This window comes from Aquila chrysaetos, chromosome 15, assembly GCF_900496995.4.
Source record: "Aquila chrysaetos chrysaetos chromosome 15, bAquChr1.4, whole genome shotgun sequence".
NCBI lineage: Eukaryota > Metazoa > Chordata > Aves > Accipitriformes > Accipitridae > Aquila > Aquila chrysaetos.
In genome coordinates this window covers 21758718-21765298 of record NC_044018.1, presented here as the reverse complement: position 1 = coordinate 21765298, position 6581 = coordinate 21758718, and the positions used below count along the sequence as shown (strand labels likewise).

At 53.9% G+C, this 6581-nt stretch overlaps 1 long non-coding RNA gene across 1 annotated transcript; it reads left to right on the top strand.

Moving 5' to 3' along the window:
* The first annotated feature begins 2355 nt into the window (after positions 1-2355).
* LOC115351183 lies at positions 2356-4148 on the top strand. The gene is made up of 3 exons (XR_003926732.2): positions 2356-2657; positions 3820-3953; positions 4042-4148. It is a non-coding gene; the product is annotated as an uncharacterized LOC115351183 (long non-coding RNA).
* The last annotated feature ends 2433 nt before the right edge of the window (positions 4149-6581 follow it).

The window sequence follows — 6581 nt, the reverse complement described above, 5'->3', positions numbered from 1 at the left end:
CGGCGAGGGGGTGCCTCGGCGGGACCCCCCCCCCCCCCCCCGTGCGCCCCGGCGGACGGAGCAGATCCCCGCTCGCCGGGGGCTAGCGGCGCGCCCCGCCCGCGGGGCGACAACTTTCCCCGAAGTTCTTTGCCGGAGAGCCGCGGCAGCTGCGCACCGAGCGAGGCGTCCCGTCCCGTCCCGTCCCCTCCCGTCCCGTTCCCCCCGCCACTCGCTGCGGGGCTCCGCGCCGGGGGCTGCGGGCAGGAGCGGCGGGACGGGCGGCGGGGGGGGGGGCCGCAGGCAACGCCAGCCTTGCCCGTCTCCGTCCGTCTTCCCTCCCAGCTCGGGGAAGGGGCGCGGGCGGCCGCGGCCACCTCCACGGGGAGCGGCAGCCGGCGGCGGCGGGGGACGCTGCCTCACCCCCGGAGCCGCTCGCCTCCGGGCGGCTGCCGGCCCCCCTCCGCTGCCCCGCCGGGGGGGGAGCGGCTGCCCCGCGGCGGGTCTCCCCCGGCAACTTCGGCGGGCGCCCGCCTCCCGCCACCCGGCGCGGCCCCGCAGTGCCGCCGGCCCCCGCCGCAGGCAGCGCTCCGGCCCCGCGGGGCGGGAGGGGCGGGGGCGTGGGGCGGCAGCCGGGGAGGAAGGGAGGGAGGGCTGCTGGCCCGGGCCGGCCGCTTTACCTGTCTGTCCGTCCCAGAAGCCGAGGCGTCTTCCCCCCCGGGAGCCGCTCCCCGGCTCTCCCCGGACGGCAGCAGCCCGCGAGCGGCGGGGACTCCGAGTTTTCCGCGGCTGGCTGGCCCGCCCGCCCCCCTCCCGTCCCTGCGCTCCCGCCGTAGCCACAAACTACTCCATCGCCGCCAGCCCCAGCGCAGCCGCTTATATAGGCTATAGGATGGACATGAGACGGCAGATAGTATCGACTTGGAAGTGGGTGGAAAACAATAAAAGTCCACTTGGCAACCTCGGGAGCGTCGCTGCTTGCACAAGCCCCCCCCTTCCCGCCCTCCCTCCCTTCCCTCCCGCCCCGTCGCCGTCCCTCCCCCTCGCTCGGCTCTCCCGGGCAGGGCTCAGTCACTCCTTCGCCTCTCTCCGACGTAACGCGACGGTCCCCAGCGTGTGTGTGTGTGTGTAGTGGGAGGGGGCGGCAGCGGGGGGGGGACGACGACCCGAGCCTTTAATTAGAAGCACGCTGAGGAGCCTCTGAAATATTCATGGCCTCGGCGCGGCTCCCCGTCAGGCGGGTCCCCGGCCCCGCGGCCGCAGCCGCCGCGCTCCCCGCCGTCCCCCGCGGGGGGCCGCCTGGCGGGGGCGGGCGGGGAAGCCGCCTGTTTACCGGGAACTCCGGGCCCGGCTGCGGCGGGGAAGGGGAGGTGTTGGGGCGGGGGGGGGGGGGAAGCTGCCGGGGGAAGGGGAAGGCTATTTTCTGCTCCCGCCGGCCGGGAAGCCCGCGGAGAGGTGGCCGGAGCGGGGTGTGCGTGGAAGAGGCGGGCGTGTCGCCTTCCTCGCCGATTCTGGGCAGGGGCAGTCCCGGGTGGCCAGGGCGGCTTCCTGGGCTCTCGGTGCGGCGCTGCCTGGAAGCGCTCCCGGCGGGGCCGGGGGGGGAGGAGGAGGACGAGGAGGAGGAGGAGGGCGGCGAAGGCAGCGCCACCGGCAGCAGAGCCCTGCCCGCTCCCTCAGCCGCCGGCGCCCTCACAAGAGGCTGACGGCCCGAGGCAACGGGAGGTGGGCGGCGGCGGCGGCGGGCTGGAAGCGTTGCGCTTCCCTGGAAAAGCCAGACCCGCTCCTGCGGGAGGTACCGCCGTGCCCCCCCCCCCCCCCCAGTGGATAAACGCGGCCCAAATCCGCCGCGGAAGGTGCGGGGCGCGGGGGGGGGGGTGAACCACGATCCGGCTGAACGTTCCTGTTTACTCGGATACACCCTCGGCAGCGAGGAGGGGAGAAGAGAGAAGCAGGGCGAAGGCCCAAGAGAGCCGAAGAAGGAGGCGGGGGGAAGAGGGGAGGGGAGGGGCGCGGGCAGGGAGGGCCGCCCGCCCCGCGCTGCTGCCCCGACGGCCGCCGCGGGCAGGTAGCGCGCGCCGCCTCCGGCAGCGGCGGCAGCGACCCCGGCGGCCGCTGCCAGGGGGGGCCCGGCGCTGCCGCCGCCCGCCGCCAGGCGGCGCTGAGGGGCGCGGCGCGCGCGGCGGGCGGGAGGCCGTTAACGGTCGTCGCCGCCGCCCCGCCCCGCCGTGAGGAGCCGCCGGTGGCCGGCGGGCGGAGAACGGGCGGGGGGAGCTGCCGGACGGGCTGCGGAGAACGGGGAGGGGAGGGCGGCTCCACAGCCTCTGCGTCTCTTACCTTACGGCACTGTGGTCCCGAACTGTGTTATTTTTACCCAGGTTAGCCGGTCTCTCCTTTCTAAACAGCATTTAAGTGGCATGCGCGGCTCTTGGTACAAAAACCTTGGCCCGTGCTCTCACAATGAAGTTACTAAAAGAAAAGAAGGGGGAGAAATACACCACATGATGAAGAAAGACATCCGGAGGCAAGACTGAGCAAGAAGGCTTTGTCAGGAGTCCAGAAACCTACCTCCTCTTTGGCTCCATGGTTTGTTTCCAGTCACTGTAGGATTCGGGGGGGGAAATAAATTGAGCGAGCAGTTCAACAGTGGGAAGGAATGGCCCTTTGCATGACATAACTTGGTATGGCTGTGTTTGCAAGTTAGTCATACCAAATATTGACACATGAGGGTCACCTCATGGAGATAGGGAAGGTGGAAAGCAAGCCAGGTAGTATACAGCCTGCTGTTTTGTTTCTACGATTACATTTCAAGCAGTCCTTCATCCAAAGTAATCTCTTCGGAAAAAGGTAGCTACAGCTGCAGAACTGAAAGAGGTGTTTGGGAAGTCAGCTAAGCACCTGGATGGATTCTCCCCTAGCTTACAATTTCCGTGTCGGTTTTGGTCACCATCCCGTAAGGAGGGAACAGCCTGTGTTTGGAGTGCACACCAGTTCAACTCAGGAATGTCGGGCTGCGTCTTTCCTAGTAAGTTAGATGTACCCAGACATGTCTCTCATGTCTGGCACGGAGACCAGCTGGCATGGAACAACCTGCGCGTTGTTGAATGATGCGGCTAATGCAGCTTTCTTCCTTTTGAAGAGACTGGACATTATCAGAAGCTGCGTTAATCCCTCTTATGATGTAACTCCACCGTGAATCTGGGAATGGGATAGCTGGCCTGGGCCAAAGACACACCAAGCAAGGACAAATTAACATCGTAGACAATTTCTTTCCAGTGCTCAGGAATATTCCCTTTAAATATACTAATGTAGACGTAGACTCAAAGTACAATGGAGATACTAACTGAGATATGAGGTAGATGAACAGTCTGTTGCCTTTTTATGCATGCAGAAGCTGAGGCAAGGGTCTGTTCTGATGTGTTTACACTGAATTATACAAAGATATGTGAGAGCTCCCATACCTTCAGTGGAGTTAACTGAAATTCACACTGATAGATGTAGGATGATAATCTAATGTTCCAACAGGTTACATTTTCTTAAGTACATTTTCTTAGGGCTCTATCTAAGCTAGCCACCTAGATGCTAACCACCTAAATGCTACCGAGCTCCTACTCTGCATATGTATTGCCAAAACTGTGATTCCGGAGACTTCCACCCACCCCCAGTCTGACTCCTGAGGCTTCTAAAGTGAGTAGGTGCACTGTTTGCCATGACCACTCACAGGTTCTTGGACTTCATCCCTGGATACCAGGAAGCACCTGACTCTTGTCAACACTAAGCATCCAGGATGGTGAAGAAAGCATTCTTCTGGGATTTACAAGATGTAAATTTTAATCCCTTCAGGCAGAGATGAAAGATGAACACACCTTCCCAGCCAGGACAAAAACCTGCTTGCTTTCCTTGAAAGAAGACAGAGAGGGAGATAATGAAACCCAGTCTCAAAAAGCAACATGAACCTGGGAAAGCAGATCGTAGAGGTAATGCTGTACAATGAGTATTGTGGCTTGTCCTGGAGGGGTAGGTTTCATTTTAAAATGGTGTGATTTTTTTGGCTTGTTTTTACAGGACATCAAGTTAGTGAACTCTTCTGCAATCAAAATCTATGAATAGATCAATCTACAATGGTGTAAAAAAATGCCCTATCTTTAAAGTAAACATCGTGATCCTCAGAATAAGGACCCTGTGAAATAAGCATACACGAATGAGAAGATCAAACGCAGTATTTGGTGGATAGTTTTTAACTGGTGTGCTGTTCCATGTTCCCTTGGTGGTTATGAAACAGAGGCACTACATTTTGGGATTCGGAACAAATGCCAGGCAGAATTCTAGCTTTGTTAAATAACACACATTAGTCACTGTTTTCACCAATTCCATTCTATTATGACGTGCTAAGACAGTAAAGGAAAGATATCTTGACTTCTTTTACTTACATGGGGTATGTGAAAACAAGAAAATGTGTTGTCTCTGGTTCTGTCATCTAAGACTGGTGAAATTTTCATGCTAAGAGCCCTACAGTTTCAAGCATGCTCTTGTTTCAGCTGATTATAACAGACATAAGGGTTCCTATCTATATTTAATAAAAGCAAGTGCAACATTTTCTGAAGTGATTGCAGAGCAGAGCTGATGGTCTAAATCAGGCTCATAACCAATACATGAACTGAGTGTATGCTTAGGAGAAAATTCCAGTGGACATTAATAATAAGACTAGACTATAAAAACGCTTCTTGCATTGCTCTTTATTGACCTCAGAACCTCAAAACAATATTCTGAAATACATTTTTTCCATAAACATCACATCGACTTACAAAAATCTTAAAAAGTCAAGTCACACTGTTGCTTTAAAACCCAGACTTTTCACTCCTCACGAAAGAAAAGCGGCATTTAATCTTCAGGTTACATGTCAGTCCCGCTAGAGATAAATACGATGGAATGGGATGGGGCTGGTAATTCTGTTGTGTTAATTGAGTGGGTATCAGTTGGTTGACAGGGCAACTGGGCTTCCAAAATACTGACCACACACATGGAATCTACCTGTGTAATAGTTACTTTTTAAATCTGGATAGAAAAATACATACATGGCATCCAACAGACAATACTTTCCAAAATCTCTGCTCCAAGTTATGAAAACGCAGAATATGTTTTCAATATAATGCATTGTACATAAGTATAAAATAATATTTATGCACCTGGCTCAGTCATCTCTGTGAGCCTCCAACTCTCAGAGGCAATGCCCAATGACAGCTGCTGGGGAGAGTAAAGATGAGGCATTAAGAATTCCTATAGCACTGAAATCAGCCAGAGAACATATATAACTGGAATAAAAACTTCAACAGATGTTAAGGGTATTAAAGCCAATTGAGCATTTTAAGGGCTTTCCCCACTTCCTACCTGATGCAAATGCCAACAGGATTAAAATCCCATCAATCATTGCTGCAACCAAAACTGAAGAACTTTGATATAGTTCCCAAATGTTTTATCAGTAATACAGACAGGGCCAGCTTGATGTTTGGTAGAAAGTTTAAATAAAAAAAAAAAAAAACACAACAGAAAACCCAAACCAGATTTCTGGCAATAACTTTTCTCTGCATGTAAATTCAAGGCTAAAGACAGCTCTGAGTTGGCCAGTGCATCAGTTATTGGGCCAGTTTCAAAATTATCTTCAATCAGCTTTGCAGTGCTGCACCAGTGCAAAGGTACTGCGGAAATGCTACTGAACCGGCCATAGGAAATTTAAGTCTTATGACAATAGTCTCACTTTTTTTAGTTGCCTTTCGTGGTCTTCAAAGTATCCCCCGAAATCTCCAGAGACCACCCCTCTGAATTATTCTGTATTTAGGTTTTCAGAGATACTTTATTTTGCACAGTAAAGATAAATGCCCCAGAGAAGCAAGTCAAACCTCTCTTGACTGTGGACTATTGCCTACAGGAGGACACTAACATAGACCAGACCCCTAACTTTAAGCAGCTAAGAGAGGGTTGGGGGGTTAATCCCATTCTAAGAAACTATCTTTCAGGCCATAAGCAGTTCTATAGCTACTGTGCAGCAGTGAGCCTACTCTGTGTGTGTTCACTGTTGACTCCTCTCTGTTCACTTAGAGTTATATAGCTGCAGCTGCAGCAACTGCCTTTCCACATCAAATTAAGACTACGAGTAAAAGCCCTAGCTGATGTCTCATTAGCTGATAGAGTGCATTACATTTTCTGGCCTGCTTTGATCTCTCTGTGCCAAAGGAAGGAGGACGGCTTCAGTGTACGTAAGAACTCGGTAGTTTTAGAGGCAGAGGAGCTTCCTCTTTCATTCCCAACCATGGTTCTTAGCTCGAGGAGACAAGTGGCTCACACGTGTTTTTTAGAGCCATTGCTGATAAATGATAACATGTTTTGATAGTATAGCCTAAACTTGAGGATGTTCTCTCACTGTGTGTTTGCACCACTTCTTAAAAAATGGATGCTGAAAAACAAATGCCATCTCAGGCAACATAAGGATATCCCATATTATTCACTATCAGCATCTGAATGCTGAGCACAAGCATCGGAAACTTTAAAAAGCAGAGGTACTTTTTTCCTTCTGTGGGTCATCAGTAGGCAAGCATGCTGCTCACTCA